The sequence below is a fragment of the Dasypus novemcinctus genome, chromosome 21 (assembly GCF_030445035.2).
Source record: "Dasypus novemcinctus isolate mDasNov1 chromosome 21, mDasNov1.1.hap2, whole genome shotgun sequence".
Classification (NCBI taxonomy): Eukaryota; Metazoa; Chordata; class Mammalia; order Cingulata; family Dasypodidae; genus Dasypus; species Dasypus novemcinctus.
The window spans coordinates 37,520,223-37,541,440 of NC_080693.1; the positions used below are offsets into that span (position 1 = coordinate 37,520,223).

General features: G+C 44.1%; 1 protein-coding gene across 1 annotated transcript in view; it reads right to left on the bottom strand.

Moving 5' to 3' along the window:
• Positions 1-588: 588 nt before the first annotated feature.
• The window catches only part of COPRS (coordinator of PRMT5 and differentiation stimulator), a 30,180-nt gene continuing 9,550 nt past the window's right edge, over positions 589-21,218 (bottom strand). Inside the window, exon 3 of the transcript XR_011646827.1 lies at positions 589-2,824. The gene's annotated coding sequence lies outside the window, so the exon portion shown is untranslated. The remainder of the gene's footprint in view (positions 2,825-21,218) is intronic.

A 21,218-nucleotide genomic window follows, 5' to 3' on the forward strand; every position in this document is an offset into this window, starting at 1 on the left:
AGCTAGTTACGATAAAGACTAGGAACAATACCAACCACAGGAATGCAATATAACCCCTAAAAATCATAATTATGACGACTACAGCAATTCAGGAAAATGCTTATGATATCATAAGTGAAAAAAACACAATGTTTAAACCACATGTACCTATGATTACAAATTAATTTTTTTTAAAACCAAACAAATCAAATCAATCATCCTACCCCTAAAACTTATTTCCACTTGGTTAGCCAGTCAATCACCAAGTCCTATGGATTGTTCCATTTCATCATTCCTACAGCCAACCTGCCAAAATCATCTCATGCCCAGTGAATGCAATAGACCTGATCATTTTCTGTGGCTTTGTACTTCATTTCCTGACCTGCTTCTACTATTCCCAGCAACTAATTCTAACCTTGCCTTATCCTGACTATCATCTCAAATATCTGAGATGTTTGAATCGACAACTGATACTTTTTTTTTTTAGATTTATTTTTTATTTGCTTCTCTCCCTGTCCCCCCGACACCAGTTGTCTGTTCTCTGTGTCTATTTGCTGAGTCTTCTTCTTTGGCTGCTTCTGTTGGTTGTCAGTGGCACAGGAATCTGTGTTTCTTTTTGTTGCGTCATCTTTTGTTGTGTCAGCTCTCCGTGTGTGCGGGACCTTTCCTGGGCAGGCTGCACTTTCTTTCACGCTGAGCGGCTCTCCTTATGGGGTGAACTCCTTGCGCATGGGGCTCCCCTACGCAGGGACACCCCTGCGTGGCAGGGCACCCCTTGCGCGCATCAGCACTACGTATGGGCCAGCTCCACACGGGTCAAGGAAGCCAGGGGTTTGAACCGCGGACCTCCCATGTGGTAGACGGACGCCCTAACCACTGGGCCAAGTCCGCTCCCCGACAACTGATACTTTCTTCTAGTACCAACCCTTGGCTCCCTCTTTCTATGACTGCCCATCTTTGAAATGGAGGTTCCCTGGCCTCTCCAGGCGAGCTAGGTTTTTCCCATTGTAAGTGACAGAAATCCAGTTCAGCAAAGCTCTCATCTCTGCAGGTCCTTCCTTAGCTCCATGTTCCCAGCTTTTTCCACACGGAGCGGAAGAGGGCAACCAGCAACCTTGAGTCTGAATCACTCCAGCTTTGCTAGCTTTGTGGGCAAAGTTTCTTTCTCCCATCAAATGACTGTGATTGTCCTTCTTGGGTCAAGTGCCCGTGCATGAGCAGATTTTACTAGACCAACGCCAGGCCATGATACGGTTGTTTGCGAGGGAAAAGGAAGCCCCTGTTACCGGAAAAGGAAAGTGATGTTAAGCAGATAAAAACAAACATCTGCTCTTCCAGGTAGCCCCTGCTCTAGTGCAGCGCAGCCTGCAGGACGCTGTCTACAGGACCGCCCTCCCTGCCTTTGCCATAGCGCCGTGAGCGACTCAGACAGCCCCTCCCTCGGCAGGGCTGACAGCCTCACACCTGTGTGGCCAGGGGAATCCGCCCGGATTAGTGATCGAGGAGAAGCATTTGAGCACTTCTAGCAACAACGACGTTGTTTTTCTTCTATAATGATTCATACAGACTTGGCTGTGGGGTTTTACAAAGAAAGGAAAACAGATATTGACGTCTCTGATGCAGGAACTCTCAGGCCTTCCAGAACAAAATTGGGCCTCAATTTGACAGGAAGGATCTGGTTAGCTATACAAAGAGGGTAAATCTCCTGGCTTTAAAGGTTAGGTTAACATTGGATTAGAGCACAAAATAAACCTACAGAATCTGCATCCTGGAAGATTTTTAAAGAAGAGTAAGCCAATGCTGGCCGTGGGAAAGTAACTGGGCCACATTTGTGCGTTGTCGGTGGGGTTATAAACCCGTATGAGCCTTTCCAAGAGCAATTTGGCAATCATGTCTTTAAAATGTCAATATCCTTTGACCCACAAATCTCATCTCCAAGAAACTATTCTATGAAAACAACCCAAAATACTGAAGAGGCTTTATGCAAAAAGATGTTCTCTGTGGTATTGTTTATAACAGTGAAAATTTAGAAACAACAAAGGGGAATGGTTAGATACATTATAGTAAATCCTCTCCATAGGATATTTTTCAACCTGTCAAACATGATACCTATTCAGGTCTCAGAAAACAAAATGCAAGAGGCTTTGAAATATTATTCAGCCTTTCTTATAAGAAAATTTTAAATTCAAGCTGGAATACTAATTTCAGTTTGGCAAAGAGCAAAGACTTCGTTAACACTCTGCATTGGTGATGGTATAGGGAAACAGATACTTTTATGTATTATTGGGTAGCATTTACATCAGCACAACTTCTATGAGAGGAAATCTGGTAATGCCTATCAAACTTTGAAGGGTACATTTTAAAAGGCACCCATTTACCTAGTAAAATTTCACTGCTAGGAATTTTTTCTACCAATATTACTCACATATATGCAAGAAGGGCAAAACCATTGCTTGCAACATTTTTTATAGGAACAAAAGAAAGGAACAATCTTCAGTAGGAGACTGGATAATACATTATGGTACACCCATGCAATACATTCTATTGGCTGTTAAAAAGAAAGCAGCAAATCCATACATACATGCTGCTGTGGAATGATTTCCAAGATACATAAAGTGAAAAAGACAAGAAAGCAAAGTGCTTTCTAATATTAATGTAGAAAATTCATTTATATTTTTGTATTCACAGTTCTCTGGATACACAAGAAAACGATGACAATGGTTCTTCTGGGGAGAATGGCTACAGTCAAGGGTTAGAAAGAAAAGTTTCAATGGAGTGGATGTAGCTTAGTGGTTGAGTGCCTGCTTCACACATATGAGATCCTGGGTTCAATCCTTGGTACCTCCTAGGGAAAAAAGAAAGAAGAAGAAAGAGAAGTTTCATTGTAGACCCCATATTATTTGAGTTTTTTTTTAAATCATGGGCATGTATTTCCTTTTCAAAAAAGAAAAAGGCAGTAAAGATAAAATACATGGGCTATAAAAAAGATTCTATAAATGTTTATATAGATAAGTGCCTATATTATAATTTAAGTGACCAAAGAGAAATTAAAAATTGTTAATATTGTATAGTCACAGTTATGTGGAAAGAGAAAAATATTTAAAGGAAAAAAAGATTGGAATGAAATGAGGAAATGTACCAAATTGCTAACCTTAGAATTATGGATGATTTTGTATCTTTCAACTTTTCCTATAGTTTACAAAATGTCCTTGGTTATCACATTTTACTCCAATAATAGGAAAAAAATAAGCTTTTTAAAATTGTATTAAAATATAATATCCAGGAAGCAGATGTGGTTCAAGCAATTGAGCTTCCGCTTACCACATGGGAGGTCCCTGGTTCGGTTCCCTGTACCTCCTAAAGAAGACAGCGAGCTGGCACGATGGGCAGGCATGGCAAGCTGACACAACAAGATGACGTAACAAGAGACACAAGAAGAACAAACATAATGAGAGACGCTGATGTGACAAGATGACACAGCAAGAGACACAAAAGGAAAAATATAATGAGAGACACAACAAAGCAGGGAATGGAGATGGCTTAAGCGATTAGGTACTTCCCTCTCACATCGGAGGTCCCGGGTTCAGTTTCTAATGCCTCCTAAAGAAACAAAGAAGACAAACAGACACGGCAAGTGCAAACAAATGAGGGAGTGGGGAGAGATAAATAAATAAAATAAATCTTTAAAATATATATATTTTTCTCTTTAAGTATATATATTATCTTTAAAATATAAATATATATAAAATATTTAAAATATATATATTATCCATCATCTTTATGGTACAAATGCTGAAAGTAAAATCAGGGGAGACAAGAAATTAATACAGAGTTCACTCATTCAACTCTATGATTCTACATTGCTGAAATTTGTTGTAGTATCTTTTTTTTTTTTAACTTTCTATTTTGAAATAATTCTAATATACAGGACAGTTTCAAAAACAATACAAACCCCATTCGGAGAACTTCGACAGACCGCCAACCCTCCAGATACTCCAATCCACTGTTTTAACACTTTGCTACCTTTGTCATATCATTCTATTTCTCTATCTATCAATCTGTTTTCTTTTCTTTTCTTTTCTTTTTTTTTCCTCTCCCCTTCCCCCCAACCCCGGTTGTCTGTTCTCTGTGTCTATTTGCTGCGTCTTCTTCTTTGTCCCCACTTCTGTTGTTGTCAGGGGCATGGGAATCTGTGTTTCTTTTTGTTGTGTCATCTTGTTGTGTCAGCTCTCTCTGTGGGCAGTGCCATTCTTAGGCAGGCTGCACTTTCTTTTGCGCTGGGCGGCTCTCCTTACGGGGCGCACTCCTTGTGCGTGGGGCTTCCCTACGTGGGGGACACCCCTGAGTGGCACGGCACTCCTTGCGTGCAACAGCACTGCACATGGGCCAGCTCCACACGGGTCAAGGAGGCTTGGGGTTTGAACTGCAGACCTCCCATGTGGTAGACGGACGCCCTAACCACTGGGCCAAGTCCACTTCCCCAATCTGTTTTCTTAACATTTGAGAGCAGGTTGCACACATCATACTTCTTGAACAAATAATACTTCCACGTACATTTCCCACAAACAAGGATATTCCCTTATGTAATCAACTTAAGTGCAGTTTTCAAGTTCAAAAATTTAGTATTGATATAAACCTTACATTCTATATTTCAGTTTTTTCTTATGTCCCAATAATGTCCTTTGCACCTTTCTCCTCCGTTCTTAGACTCCATCCAGTATCATGAATTGTATTTAGTCGTTATTCTCTCTTTAGTTTCTCTTTCTTTCTTTTTTCAGTGGTGGAAACATATATACAGCATAAGTCTCCCCATCCTAACCCCTCCAAGCTTACCATTCAGTCGGATTAATCACATTCACCGTGTCCCAGTACCCTTACCACCATCCCTTGCTAGAACTCTCCCTTCACCCCAAACAGCAACCTTGCATTCATGCAGCATTAACTTCCCATGTCTCTGCCCCCACCCACTGGTAACCTGTGTTCTCCTCTCTGTCTCTTTGAGCTTGCATATTCTCTGATATTTTCTTTGTGGTTCCCAGGGGGCTTGAATTTAATATCCTGAATCTCATTCACTTTGATACCAACTTAACTTCAATAGCACACATAAACTATGTTTGTTGTGGTTTCTTAACTCCTTTTTACTTTTTCCAGCTTGGCAATTGCTGCTGATAAAATGAGACATAGCTCATAAATCAGTCAAAAGAAAGCTATTTATAATACCCAGTACCAACGCATATGCAGTTGGGTAAGCATTATCAGACATTACTGCAATGTAAATTGATACCACCCTTTTGGAAAGCAATTTGGCCACATGAATCTGAAACTATAAAATGTGTTTACATTCTATGACCCAGTAATTTGACTTCTGGAATCTATCATAAAGAAGAAAAAAATGAAATACTGGAGAACTTTATATATAAAGTTCTTAATTAAGAATGGCATGCAGCAACCATAAAAAAAATTACAATTAAGTCTAATGTGTAGAAAAGTGTCTACGATACAGCTTTAAGTAAAAGAAAAAGAATATAAAACTGTGTGTATCCTGTAATTATGACCATTTAATAAGATGAATGTTAAAAAGCCTTGGAAGGCAGTGCACCAGCGTGATCACGGTGCTTGTGTTCAGGTGGCAGCTTTGTGGGGGAATTTGCTCCTTCTTGTCTCTTTTCCAAAATGTTTATAATGTGCTCTTTTTCAAAAAAAGCATATTTATAAATGATTGAAAAATTGACCTCTGGATTATTGTACAGGAAATGGTTAGTCTCTATGTTACTACCTCTATTTTCCTTCAGAGAAAATAAAGTCCTTGATCTCATATAACAGCCACTGATATTTATTGAGCAACGACTTTGTACGAAACCCTTTACATATTTTAGGTCAATGATTGCAATGAGGTAGAAATTCTTATTATCATTTGCAGGTGGGGAAATTGAGGCTCAGGTAGGTTGAAGGATTTCACTAAGAGGTGGCAGCACTAACCCTGGCCCCAAACCTCAGCTCTTTCCACCACGTCGCAATGACTACCCAAAAGGTTTTGTTGTCCAGGATGTGCCAGGGAGAGCACTAACACTCGACACGCATTTTCTCATTTAATAATCCTGTAGATGTTGGTGGTGTCCTCATTTTACAGAGGAGGAAAACAGCAGCTGAAGGAGGTTAAGTCACCCGAACAAGACACCACAGTTGGTAACCCAAATTGGTTTGTGTTGGTAACCATTATGCTGTTGTACCTCCTTGTGACAAGGACAACCCAGAAACTCAGCCGGGGACACAGGGCACTGTCACGGGTACAGCCATTATCAAATCAGGAGCATCTGGCAGAAAGAGGAAGGCAACAGGAGTGGCCCCTGCGGGGGGGGCTGGCCCTGTGCGCTCACACACACCTGAGCCTACGGGACCGAGACGCTGGCGGTGTGCACAGAGACACCCCTGTGCCTGGCCTGGGGCCAGCGCAGATGCCATGTGCTCTCTCCAGCGCTGACAGTGCTGAGGCTAACCTGCCAAAAGGCCTCAAGAAAAGCCAATAAAACTTGCTTTAAGGATTCCCGATTCAGGGGGAGAGAGATGACACTGCCTCCCTCCTCTGTGGTGGAAAATTCCAGTACCACCTGGTTGGCAAGGGAAAGTGACATCTAACATCCTTGATCCCTGGGAACCACAGCCCTACCGGGACCCAGCATCCAGGTCCAAGACTGCAGCTCTGTGCCTGGACCCAGAGCAATGATGAGTCAACAATACAAGCAAGAGTTTAAACTCTTAGGGAGGCAGGAATCCTCCTGAAGGTTATAGGAAATGTACCGGATCAGCCTGACCAAACCAGAGGTACCCAGGCCAGAGGCCACGTGAAACCCGATTCTGAGATGTGGACAGAACTGAGATGAAAGACTGACCAGCACCAGGGGCAATGCCAAAGAGAACTCCAAGACTGTGGAGTGTTGAGAAACCTCATGCACTGCTGGCAGGAGTGTAAATGGACCCAAACCTTTGGGAAACAGTTTGGTATTACCCAGTATGCATATATTCTATGACCCAGTGCTTCTACTGTGGGTGATATACCTAGAAAAGCTCTTCCACCACATGGGCCCCAGAATGTTCAGAGCAGCACTGTTTGTACAATCAAAAACTGTAAGCAGCTCAAAAGCCCATGAACATGAGAATGAATTTAAAGACCAGCAACATAGTATATTTGTGCCATGGAATATTACATAGCAGTGAAAATGAATAGACATTTTATACATAAATAAATCACATAAACACACTGTTGAATGGAAAAAACAAATCTTAAAATAACAAACAGTCCAATTTCATTTCATAGAAGTCTAAAAACATGTTCAGACTAAACAGTATATTAATTAGGTACATATGCCTATGTGGTAAAACTATAAAAAAGGTGAAAAAATGACAAACACAAAATTCAGGATGTTGGTTCTGTACAAGAGAGGAGATGAAAGAGATCTGAAGGGAGCATATAGGGGATTTTAAAAGTACTGGATAGCAACTAAAAGATCAAATACTTATGTATAAATGCAACCAAGGACATAAGGAGTTATATATAGAAAACTCAAAACATTACTGAAAGAAATTAAAGAAGACCTAAATAAATGGGAGGACAATGCACATTTATGGATTGGAATACTCAATATTAAGATGTCAATTTTACCAAAGCAATTTACAGATTCAACACAATCCAATAAAAATTCCAATAGCCTTCTTTGCAGAAATGGAGAAGCAAATCAACAAATTCATATGGAAAGGTAAGGGACCCAGAATTGTCTAAACCATCTTGAAAAAAGGATAACAAAGTTGGAGGACTCACACACATCGCAATTTCAAAACTTTCTACAAAGCTACAATAATCAAAACAGTGACACAAGGATAGGCATAAAAACAAATGGAATCTAACTGAGAATATAAAAATAAACCTTCACATCTATGGCCAAATGATTTTTCACAAGACTGCCAAACCCACTCAACGGGGAAAGAATAATCTCTTCAACAAATGGTGCTGGGATAACAATATCCATATGCAAAAGAATGAAGGTAGACCCCTACTCACACCACATACAAAAATTAGCTCAAAATGGATCAAACAGCTAAATATAAGAATCAAAACTATAAAACTCCTAGAAGAAAACATTAGGAAACATCTTTAGAACCTTCTGTTAGGCAATGGTTTCTTAGACTTATACCAAAAACACAAGCAACAAAAGAAAAAAAAAAATAGATGAGACCTGCAAAATATCAAAGAAGTAAAAAGATAACCTAAAGAATCACAGAAAATATTTGGAAACCAGTATCTGATAAGGGTTTACTATCTTGAATATATAAAGAACTCCTACAACTCAACAACAAAAAGATAAACAACTCTATTTAAAAATTGGACAAAAGGTTTGAACAGACATTTCTCCAGAGAAGATATACAAAAGCCCAAAAAGCACATGAAAAGAAGTTCAATATCATTAGACATTAGGGAAATGCAAATCAAAACCACAATGAGATACTATTTCATACCCAACAGAATGGCTACTACTTTAAAAAAAAAAAAAACATGGACAATAACAAGTTTTGGAGAGGATGTGAAGAAATAGGAACACCTGTACATTGTTGATGGGAATGTAAAATGGAGCAGCCACTGTGGAAGACAATTTGGTGGTTCCTCAGATAATTATAGAATTACCACATGACCTGGCAATCCCGCTTCTAGGTTTATTCCCAAAAGAACTGACAACAGGGACTTGAACATATTTGCCCACCCACGTTCCTAGTGGCATTATTCCCCATAGCCAAAAAGTAGAATGGATAAACAAAATGTGGTATATACATACAATCAAGTACTAGCTGGCCACTAAAAAAATTATTTTTTTAACTAAAAGAAATAAAAGGGGAACACTGGCCAAAGCTTTATGGCCAGACCCTAAGTCTCTGTCTTTAGGATTTCTTTTCAGGGGACCCCAGGTTACAAGGACCCCTACCCAATGGCAGATTCTCACCCATGGACTTAACATGCTCATATGTTTGTCCCCAAGTGTGTGGGGACTCAGAAACGTGGCCTTTGCCTGGTGTGGGATGTCCGTCTCTTCTCTGTTCCCCATGAAATACTTTAGGAATTGATTAATTTTTCTTTATTTCACATTTCTTACCATTGACATGCTACACCGGCATCTCTCCTGAACCAGACCCCGGCCCACAGGTCACTGATTGAAGACAGAAAGGTCATCAGAATGGGGCGCCTTTGTCGCACACAAGATCCTGAGCTTCATCAAAACAAAGAGTCTTTCAGCCACATGGAATCACCAGATCTTCAAGGCACCCTATCCCCAAGCTTTCATTTTACTAAACAAGGAACTGTGGTCCAGAAGGTACACCTGACTTGTCTAAGATTAATCACAGCTAGTTAAAGGGAGAGATGGGATCTGGACCAAAGATTCTGCTCTGCTACAACATGCTACCTTACTAAAGCTGATATTTAGTAAACTTCAGTTCCTGTCAATGGAGCAGACTTGACAATCAACTACTTCCTGCAGAAAATATTAAAAATGTAGGATAAAAAAATTTTTAATCCTTTAAATACATCAAATGGTAAAAGGATTAAGAATAGCCATTTTCTGAAAAAAGGTGTATTAGTCAGTCAAAGGGGTGCTGATGCAAAATATCAGAAATCCGTTGGCTTTTATAAAGGGTATTTATTTGAGATAGGAGCTTACAGTTACTAGGCCATAAAGCATAAGTCACTTCCCTCACCAAAGTCTTTTGCCATGTGTTGGAGCAAGAAGGCTGCCGACGTCTGCAAGGGTTCAGGGTTCCTGGGTTCCTCCCTTCCACGGTCTTGCTTCTCTCTGGGTCCAATGTTCCTTTCTTCCCAGGCTTGCTTCTTTTTCCTCTGTGTTTTCTGCTCTCTGTGTCCACTCACTGTGTGTTCTTCTGTGTCTGTTGTATTCTCATTAAGTGGCTCCGGGAACCCATCCTGGGACCTTCCAGAGTGGGAGAGAGGCGACAATTCTCTTGCTCTACCTCAGCGCCCTAGTTCACTGAGTCTCATATTGTCTCTTCTCTGTGTCTCTTTCCTTGCATCATCTTGCTGCGTCAGCTCTCCATGTGGGCTGCACCACTCCTGGGCGTTCTGCCCTCCTGTGCGGGGGCCGCACATCTTGTGTGGGGTCAACCCCGTGTGCGGGGGCACCCCTGTGCAGGGCGACACTCCTTGTTGCATGGCAGCACCTCCACGGGGGCCAGCTCGCTACACAGGCCAGGAGGCCCTGGGTATTGAACCCTGGACCTCCTATATGGTAGGCGGAAGCCTCTAGCCATTGAGCCATATTCGCTTCCCTGAGCAAGGCCTTAGCCATAAGAAATATCTGGAGGAAGAACATTCCAGACAGGCAGACGCAATAGCCAATGTGAAAGCCCTAAGGCAAGATCATGCCTGGCTTTTTCCAGGAAAATCAGAAGGCCAAAGTGGCTGGAGTGGGGGAGGGCCAAGGAGAAATAGGAAAGGCAGGAGACGCACCAGGAGACCAGCTTGTCCCACGGTAAACACTCGGACTCTTCCCCTGAAATGAAGGGTCATTGGAATATTTGAGCAGAATAAGATGACCTAACCTACATTATTAACATATCTGCTGTGTTAGGAAGGTGCGGAATGGAGGCAGGATGGCCAGTAGGAAGATATTCACATAATCCAGATGAGAAATTATGGTGTCTCCAGCAAGGATGATTCCAGGAGAAAGGATGAGGTCACATTTTGGATGTGTTTGAAAGTAGAGCCAAAGGGGTTCCTGACAACCGTAAGGTACAGAAAAAGGGAAGATCATGGTAACTCCATGGTTTTTGGCCTGAACAATTGGAAAGTGAGAGTTTGCTATCAACTGAGACAGGGAACAGGTTTGGAGGAGAAAATAAGGTAAATCTTGGACATGATGAACTTGAAATGTCTATTAAACATTCACATGGAAATGTCAAGTAGGCAGTTAGGTATAAGGAATGCAAGAGAAAATTCCAGGTTAGTGATAGAAATGTGGGAGTTGTCAGCATATAAATAGTATTTTAAGCCATGAGGCTGGATGAGATCAGCAAAGGAGTGAGTGTAGAGAGAGAAGAGAATCAAGGACTGACCTCTGAAGCATACCCAACAGTCAGAGAAAAGACGAGAAACCAGGGGAAAGCCAAGAAGGAGCAGCCAGTGTGGTGGAAGGAAATCAGGAGAGTGTGGAGGCCCTGGAAGGCAAATAATGGAAGTATATCAAGGAGGAGGTGTGCAGATTTCTCGATGCCTGGTTGGTCAAGTGAGATAAGGACTGAGGACTGACCACTGGCAAGATAAGTTTTGGTGGAGTGGAAGAGGGAGAGCTTGACTTAAGTTAAGAATACAATACCATATATAGGAAGGAAGGGGAGGGAGGGTGGGGGGGGAGAGAAAGAGCGAGAGAGAAGAAAGAGAGAGAAAAAGAAAGAGAAAAAAGAAAGAGAAAGAAAGAAAGAAAGAAAGAAAGAAAGAAGAAAGAAAGAAAGAAAGAAAAGAAAGAAAGAAAGAAAGAAGAAAGAGAAAGAAAGAAAGAAGAAAGAAAGAGAAAAAGGGGAGAGAGAAAAAGGGGAGAGAGAAAAGGGGGAGAGAGAAAAAAAAAGGGGGAGAGAGAGAGGGAGGGAGGAAGGAAAGAAAAGAAAAGAAAAAAGAAAGACTGAAATGTTACATGTTGGCAAAAGGCACGAAGCGAATGAAAATTTCACACATTCTTAGTGGGAATGAAAATTGACACACCACTTTGGAAAAAGTTTCAGCAGTATCTACTGAAGTGGAACATGTGAATGATCTGTGACTCAGCAATTTCATTCCTTGGTATACATATAATAGCAACTGGTATACACATTCACCAAAAGAGTGAGAACATTCATAGTAGCATTCTCATAATAATCTCCAAACTGGAAACCAACCCAAATGTCCATTAACAATAGACTAGAAAAATGGTGATATATTCACATAATGACATATTATCCAGTCATCAAAATGAGCAGACCACTGCTCTGGGCAATAACATGGATGACTATCACAAACATTATGTAGATTATAAAGTCAGACCGGAAAAAAGAATACAAATCATATGACTCATTTATGTAAAGTTAAAAAACAGATAAAATTAATTTATGGTATTAGAAGTCAGGAAAGGGGTCACCTTGGGAAGTAGACAGGACTACTCTTGGGAGAGGGGCATAAGCAGAGTCATGTGGAAGAGTAGGTAAATGGATTAGGTGGCGAGGACACAAAGTTTTGTAAGGGGCTATATCCAGTAGGAAACAAAGAAATTACAGTGCTTTATAATAAGTACTCCAATTATTAGTGTCCTAAGTACAGAGGTACCAAAGTTGAAGAAGTGATTAATTGTGGCCAGGTGGAGAGGGCCAGGGAAGACTTCCTGGAGGGAGAGCCATCTGAACTGGGTATTGAAGTATAGAGAGGAAGAGCTCATTCAGCACTTAGGGAGAGACATACCAGGCAGAGGGGGAAGCAGGTGAAGAAAGCAGGGAAGCATTTGAAAGAGAATGAGCTTAGGAAACTATCAACAATTTTCAAATTTAATTTTGTTTACATATACATTGCTTTGTTTCTAAAAAAGAATTTGGGGTAGCTGACAGAAAAAACATAAGACAAAGGATGTTCAGATAAGGAAATGGAGAAAAGGGGAAAATAAGTAGGAGTATGGGGGGTAATATGATGCAAAATAATGCATTAAGGTACAATCAATAATTAAAAGAGGGTTGGGGGACTCGAAGTACAGAGTACAGATTCTGGGGGCAGACAGAGGGTTTTGAGATATAGTCCTGCCATTTACTAGCTGTATGGCCTTGGGGTAAATAACTTACCTTCTTTGTGCCTCCATTTCCTAGAGTGGGGAGGATCATGATAGCTACTTTATTAGTCAGCCAAAGGGGTGCTGATGCAAAGAACGAAGGATCTGTTGGCTTTATTTTTTTTAAGTTTTTTTTTATTTAATTCTCTCCCCTTCCCCCCCACCCCCACACCCCGTTGTCTGCTCTCTGTGTCCATTCACTGTGTGTTCTTCTGTGTCTGCTCGCATTCTTGTCAGGTGGCACTGGGAACCTGTGTCTCTTTTGTTGCATCATCTTGCTGCATCAGCTCTCTGTGTGTGTGGTGCCACTCCTGGGCAGGCTGCGCTTTTATTTTGTGCAGGGCAGCTCTCCTTGCAGGGTGCACTCCTTGCACATGGGGCACCATACACGGGGGGCACCATGCGTGACACAGCACTCCTTGCACACGTCAGCACTGCATGTGGGCCAGCTCACCACACAGGCCAGGAGGCCCTGGGTACTGAACCCTGGACGTCCTATGGTAGGCGGACGCTCTATCAGTTGAGCCACAATCCGCTTCCCTCTGCTGGCTTTTATAAAGGGTATTTATTTGGGGTAGAAGCGTACAGTTACAAGGCCCTAGAGAGTCCAACTACTCAAGCCACCATAACTGATACTTCCTCACCAAAATCTGGTACCCACGTGTTGAAGCAAAGATAACAGGCTATGTCTGCGAGGGTTCAGCCTTCCTCTTCCCTCTTAAGGCTCCGTGGGTCCAGCTTCTTTCAATCTCAGCTCTAGGCTTGTATAGGGCTCATCTCTCTTCCCAGGGCTCGTTTCTTTCCAGGCTCAGCAACTCAGTTCTCTTCACAAGGTCAGCTATAAAACTGTCAAACAAATGGCTCATCTCTATTCCTGAAACCATAGGATCCTCTTCCATGTCTATGGAACTGTCTCTTCCTCTGTGTATCTACTTCTGTGTGTCTCCTTGATTGAGTGTCCATTTATCTAGCCCACTAAAGGGGCGGGGGAGTCAAACTGAGTTACACTCTACTGATATGGTCAAATCAAAGCCCTAATCTTAACATAATTTAATCAAAGACATCTCAACTGAATCTAATACAATCAAAGGGTATCATGCCCAGAGGAACAGACTAGTTTACAAACATAATCTCTCTTTTTGGAATCCATAAGTAATCTCAAACTGCCACACTACCCCATTGGGGTGATGTGAGGATTCACCAGAACAGGGCCAGGTGCCATGTAAATGTTTTGGGTCATTGTTTCATTGTTTGAGCCTGGGGGGCTGGGGGCAAGAGGACAAGAACCATGAGTGAGGGAGGGAGGTGGTAGACCTACTAAGGTCAAACCTGGCAAAGGTCCTCCAACCTATCAAACCCCATCGTGGACTTGTCAACCCATCAAAATCCCATCATAGGCCTGTCATTTGCGAAGTATTTCAGGCCTTCTGGAATCTAGCTGTATTTCCTGTCTGTCCTACCTCTTAGGGTAAATATAATTCCTTGTGCTTAAAGGTAGCAGTTTGGGAACTGGATTTGGCTCAATGGATAGAGCACCCGCATACCACATGGGAGGTCCAAGGTTCAAACTCAGGACCTCCTGACCCATGTGATGAGCTGGCCCACATGCAGTGCTGATGCTCACAAGGAGTGCCCTGCCACGCAGGGGCATCCCCCATGTAGGGGAGCCCCATGTGCAAGGAGTGTGCCCCATAAAGAGAGCCATCCAGCGTGAAAAAAGCATAGCCTGCCCATGAGTGCCCACACACACAGAGCCGATGAGGGAAAATGACGCAACAAAAAGAGACACAGATTCCCAGTGCCACTGACGAGAATATAAGCGGACACAGAAGAACACATAGCGAATGGACGCAGAAAGCAGACAACTTTGGGGGGGGGGGGCGGGGCAGGGGAGAGAAATAAATAAAAAATAAATACTCTCTTTAAAAAATTAATTAAAAATAAATAAATAAAGGTAGCAGCTTCACAAAATGGAAAAGCCTGGAAGACGTCGGCCCTGCCACCCCATTCAGGTCTGTGACTATATCTGTAAAGTGATAGGATAATGAGCCCAGCCTTGCAAGGCTGCCATCAAACCACAGCGAGGGGTAGACACCAGGTCTGATGTCTCAAAACAGATTCTCACCCAGCTGCCTATCTAACTCCCCCTGCCACTGATAAGCTCAAAAATAGTCAGGCCCATTGGGTCCAGTGAATCTCAAGGAAAGATTTGGTGGAGGTTTCAAGGAAAAAAGAAACCACAAGAGCCCAAGTTCCTCTCTTTGTCCAAGAGCAAGGGCCAGGGGTTTGCTTATCGCAGGCTGCCTGCTACCCACCATGAAGAGACACAGCCTTAGGACGGCACGGTGCTGTGGACAGCAGAACAGAGGGGACAGAAAGAACCGCAGCCCAGGATGGTGCAGTTGAGCTGCTGGAACACCCTGACGCCCACCTGATCCCCGGACTTCCTCTTAGGTGAGAGAACACATTGCCCTATTGTTTGAAGCCCACTTGAGCTGGGTATGTTCACTGCAGCTAAAGGCCTTCTAACTGATGCTGGGAACATACCTAAAGCACTACGACAATGCTTAACACACAGCAGGAACTGAATAAGCATTGTTCCTAGGCACTTCCGTGCTCATTGGTCACTTGCATGAGGAGGGCAGGGCAGAGTGAAAACTGATTGCGCATTCCTCTCTCACGGAAGAACCACGAGCTAATCATCTCCACTCGACTCCTAGACTATTACATCTCTCCTGACAGGCAGGTGCCATAATAATAAGGATAAAAGAAAGGAATGCTTCTATAGCCCTTTCCAGTGTAGGCACAACCAGTGATGGAGGCAGGGCAGAATACATGGGCAAGCAGTCTGAGACTCAGGGAGAAAGGGGTTTGCACCCAGGCAGGCCCCTGGAGCCAGGGGGAGGTCTCCTCCACTCCACATTCACAACGCCCCGTTGTCCGGGGTCCAGTTCACTTCACCACTGCGTGAAATGACACTTCGTATTGTCTGCCCTGAAACAGCTGCTGAGACTTCTAGGCGTTCCCCTGGGCTCATGAGGAGTCCCGGCTTTGAGGAACAGGTCTGCTGCGCCTGGTCCAGATGCGTCATCACGTAGAGGACTTCAGTGGCCTCCTCTCCCCAGCCCCGGCCTCTCCAGGCTGAGGAATTCTAACTGTGGGACTTGCCCTTGTGCTAAGCGCCCTCATCACGCCGTGGCCTGGCCCTTTCCAGCTCTATTACATCTTTCTTGGAATGCAGAGACATAACAACGGAAACCACAGTGACTTCCATTTTGAAGAGCCTTTGGTAGTTCTGCAGTGACAAGGGCCCCATTTATACTTTCAAAACGATGGTCGGTGAGGCTGCGGCTTGCTCGAGGTCACACAGTGTCACACACGGAGCCTAAATGAGAAGAATTCTAGTTTCCGTGAGGTTTCCACCACACCCACCTGCCTGGGCGTGTGCGTCGTCAGGGTGAATTCAGTCTCAGGTGCCAGGGAAAGTCACAAACTGGCTTAAAGCAATTCGGGCTTCCAGGTTGGTTGATGGGGATTCAGCAATGCCATATGGTCCCAATTTCATTCATACGTAGAGTAGATTGAATGGTGGACCCTAAAAGATATGTCTACCTTTGAATCCCTGGAACCTATGAATAAGTCCTCATTTGGAAAAGGGGTCTTTGCAGATGTAAGTTAAAGATCTTTTTTTTATTTTATTTATTCCCCCCTTGCCGCTTGTGATTGCTGTCTGCTCTCTGAGTCCATTTGCTGCACGTTCTCCTGTGTCTCCTTGTCTTTTCTTCCCATCTTCTCTTCAGGAACCGATCCCGGGATCTTCCAATGTGGAAGAGAGGCGCTCAATCACTTGAGTCACCTCAGCTCCTTCGTTTGTTGTGTCTCTCATTGTCTTTTCCTCTGTGCCTCCTTTTTGTTCCGTCAGCTCACCGCACTGGCCAGCTCTCCACGCAGGCCAGCTCTGCCACATAGGTTAGCTCGCCTTCACCAGGAGGCCCCAGGAGTCAAACCCAGGACTTCCCATATGGCAGACAGAGCCCAAACACTTGAGTCACATCCACCTCCTAAATTAAGGATATTGAGATGGGATCAGCCTGGATTACCCAGGTGGGCCGAAATCCAATGACAGGTGTCCTTTTAAAAGACAGAAGAGAAGACACAGAGGGGAAGTCTATGTGCAGACAAGAAGCAGATCGGAGGGAAGCAGACTTGGCCCAATGGATAGGGTGTCCGCCTACCACATGGGAGGTCCGCAGTTCAAACCCCGGGCCTCCTTGACCCGTGTGGAGCTGGCCCATGCACAGTGCTGATGCGCGCAAGGAGTGCCCTGCCACAAAGGGGTGTCCCCGCGTAGGGGAGCCCCACGCACAAGGAGTGCGCCCCGTAAGACGAGCCGCCCAGCGCGAAAGAAAGTGCAGCCTGCCCAGGAATGGCGCCGCACACACGAGAGCTGACGCGGCAAGATGACACAACAAAAAGAAACACAGATTCCCATGCCGCTGATAAGGATAGAAGCAGTCACAGAAGAGCACACAGTGAATGGACACAGAGAGCAGACAACTGGGAGGGGAAAGAAGGGGAGAGAAATAAATAAAAATAAATAAATAAATCTTTAAAAAAAAAAAAAAAGGAGATTGGAGTGATGCAGCCATAGCAGCCGCCAGCAGGCAGAAGAGGCAAGGAATGGAATCTCCCCTAGGCCTCTGGAGGGAGCACAGCTCTGCCACAACCCGGATTTTGGACTTCTGACCTCTAGAACTGTGAGAAAATAAATCTCCGTTATTTTAAACCACCCAGTTTGTGGCACTTTGTGAAGGCCATCCTAGGAAACGAATACATCCTTCAAGCGTGCCTCAAACCCCTCGGCCTAGCCCCTTGCTTACCTGACTAGCTTCATCACCACTGGGAATGACACAGTTTCCCAAATACACCAATTGCTCACACACCTGGGGCCTCTGCACACGGCCTCTCTACCTGGACAAGGCACCGACCACTGCTGGCCTGGCCAAGCCCTCAAGCACTCGGCTTAGAGGCTGTCTCCTTTGGGAAGTCTCTCCCACCCCTCTTCTGGGTTCCCACTGCACCCTATGCCCTCTCTTATTGCAGTTCTTCTATGGCGTTGTAGTGGTCTATTTGTGTGCCATCACCTTCCCCTAGACTCTGAGCTCCCTGAAAGCAGGAACTGGATCTCCACCTCTCCATCCTGAGTGCATAGTACATAGGTATTCGGAAATAAATGAATGAATCAGGATCAAACTTACACTACATTCCCTTGTGGGTTTTTTCCAAACAAAATTCCTCCTAGCCTTTTGCTAAATCCAGATGTTCACCATCTCAGTAGAGCAAGCTCACAAGCTCAAAAGTTTAGAGTCAGACTGATGTGGGCTATGGGTGGAAGGCTCTTTGTCTCTTCAGAGATAACTAAGTTGTTTGACTTCTGGATGTGGAACGGTAAGAGGCTGCAGTCCTGCGCTTAGGGACTGGCAGCGGCTCCAGTCCGAGGAAATGTTTAACAATGCAAGGGCTATAAACTTTAAGTATTTAGGGGAAATGCAAAAACCAAATAGCTAAAGGCTTATCTAGAATGTCTGGAGTCCATGCTAAAAGCTTACCTAAGATGTGGAAAATATATGCTAATTGAAGCCTATTGAGAACCGAAACAAAGGGACCATTTGGCCTTTCCTCTCTGTATAAAAGACGTTTAAAAATCTTGTTCAGGGCTCGAAATTCAAACTGAAAGCTCCCGAGTCCGGCCGGCTGTCAATAAACCATTTTTCCTTCTCAAAATCATTCCTGAGTCCTGGCCTCTCTATACTCAAATAATTGAACTTCTCTTAAATTCCACAACAAGACGAGGTGGGTCACAGACTTTTCTGAACTTTGGCCAGTTATTTCACCTCCCTGAGCCTCAGTTTCTCTTAGCATATAATCTGGCAGAGGGATATAGCACAATAAATTTTACCTTCCTTTGCACACACACAGACTTCAGTTGACGTCAACAAGCATTTATTAACCCCTTACTATGTGCTAGACATTGTGGTGGGCATTGGGGTTAACAGTGATGAGAATGACCCCAGATTTCACAGTAACTTTTCCTGAGAAAACTCATCTATAAAATAAAGAGCAAATCCTGCCCATGCACAGTTCTGAAAAGGTAAAGAAATAGATCCTCCCTCACTGCCCAGAAGGAGTGCTGGCTTGTGAAACCGATTTAGGAATTCTGGACTCCAGAGCAGTGAAAGAATAAATTTGAATTGTTTTAAGTCACCAATTAAAAACAAACAAGTCCTGCCTTTGAATTCAGTAGTGAGCACAGGGAGGCGGCTAGCCGGAAAGGTGACACTCACCCAGCCTCCGCATCTCCGCCAGAATCCCTCAACCTCCCCCGGTTCCCACGGAAGAGAGCAGCGTCCATGAGTCTTTAGTGCCACCTGCTGGCGGAATAGAATACGGCCGCAGGCTGCAGCCAGGAGGAACTCAAGTGCCTTGTCTGGAGTTTTTAAACACAGGGCTCCGACTTATAATCCGCCACATTTGTTCAACAGCTAATGAGAAGTTGTCAAAGGAAACTGCTTTCTAAATCATAACCACGTCACCACATTAAGAGAAGGATAAAAAGGAAAACCGACTGTACCTTGCAATGGTCAGAAAATGGAAGCCTGCCTCCTGGTTCTATCCCTTTGACTCACCAGGAAACTGTGAGATGGAGAAAAATATTTTCTTCAAAACCTATAGCCATGTTTTGCTCCCCAAGCCGTCATTAAATACAAATCCCGGTGGAATTCTCCAAGCCTTGTGCCCATAAACACCTGCAGTCTCCAGTTCAATCCCGGAACCAGCTCAATAGAAGCTGCCGGAAGCAGGGAGGCCATTCTTTCCAGAGACCTTGGCTTTGCAGCCAGACTTGCTAAGTCAACACAATGAGAGCCAGACCTGCCTCTTGCCTTCCTGTTACACCCTCCAACTTTTCCTCCCTCCAACTCAGTGGTTCTTTTCCCTGGCCTGCCACGCTCACACACACACACACACGCACACAAGCACACTTTCCTCCAGGTACGTCATTCTCAGTGATGAGGGTTCTTTGCATGGGGAATCTGCTCTGGGAGCACAGGAAGGCAGAATCCAGATGAGCTGCAGCCAGGAATATTTTTCTTTCTCCATATTCCAACCATCTTGTGAAAAGTTGAGCCCCAGAATGCAAACTCCGGAAACCAAGGGCAGTGCGACTCTAAGATGTTTACTTGGCATGTGTGCTTCCGTCTCCCTGGAAGGCAGCCTCGGATTTCCTCAAGGCAGCAGGGCTTTGCTGAATCCAGCCAGAGCTTCTGTGCCTAAAGAGGTGGTGTTTGTGGCTTCTACAACCAAACTCTGAGAGGGCTTAGGAAAGTCGCTCTCTGGGCGGTGGCACAAAGGCAACTGGGAGGAAAGCTTGGGGATGTACTGCCCACCAGCCCCTCCTGGGGTCTCATTATGAGCAAAGTGAACCCCACTGTAAACACAGCACCACACTGAGTGCTGAGTTAGGGGGTGGGGTAAAGGGATACATTCCCCCAGAATTTCCCAAAGGGGAAAAAAACCAAAATGGGCAGAAACATGGTACAGCTATCAAAAATACACGACATCACCCACGTAAGTGGTGAGTGGCACAATTCTATTTGCTCCACCACAGGACAAAATTTGAGCGCTCTTCCTCAAGATAGAAAATAAAAACAAAGAAAAAATGATCAGTGCTCTGGTATTAATCAATGGCGATGATATTTAAATATGCAGCCTCTGCCTAGCTGCCAATCTGCCCTAGCAGTAACTTGTTCCCACCCAGGCTTGCATATCTGTGCACCTCCTGCATCTTGCGGGTTCAGGAAACAAAGCTGTTGTTTCTCTAACCAGCCTAATTTCCGATGCTGAGCTTCCACTCCAATGTCCTGGGGCTTTCCTCATCTCCTCAGCATTGTTTCAGGGCCTCATGCAAAGTCAAGGCAAAGGGCCAGGCAGCAAGTCACTGGGTTGTCCATCCACAGCGTCCTCTATCCCATGGCCCCTCCCGGCCCCTCAGGCCCTCTGCCATGCTCGCTGCTGCTCTGGGCAGGGCGTCTTTTGCAAGATGATCTTGACAGCCCACAAGCACTTACACCTACCCCTCTTAGACCTAACTCCCCAGGGACACTTCAGGAAGCAGGGCTCTTGTGCCTGCTCTTAGCATCCCCGAATCACTCCTCCACCCACCCTTCTCACACAACCCAGGAAAATATTTTTAGGGATGGAGGGCAAGCGGAGGTGGTCAGGGAAATGCTTTCCATTCAGCTTTCTTCAAGATACCCATTTCATTGACCCAAAATCTCCTTCCCTTCTACAAAAAAAAAAAAAAAAAAAAAAAAAAAAAAATCCCTTTTGTAAAGCAAA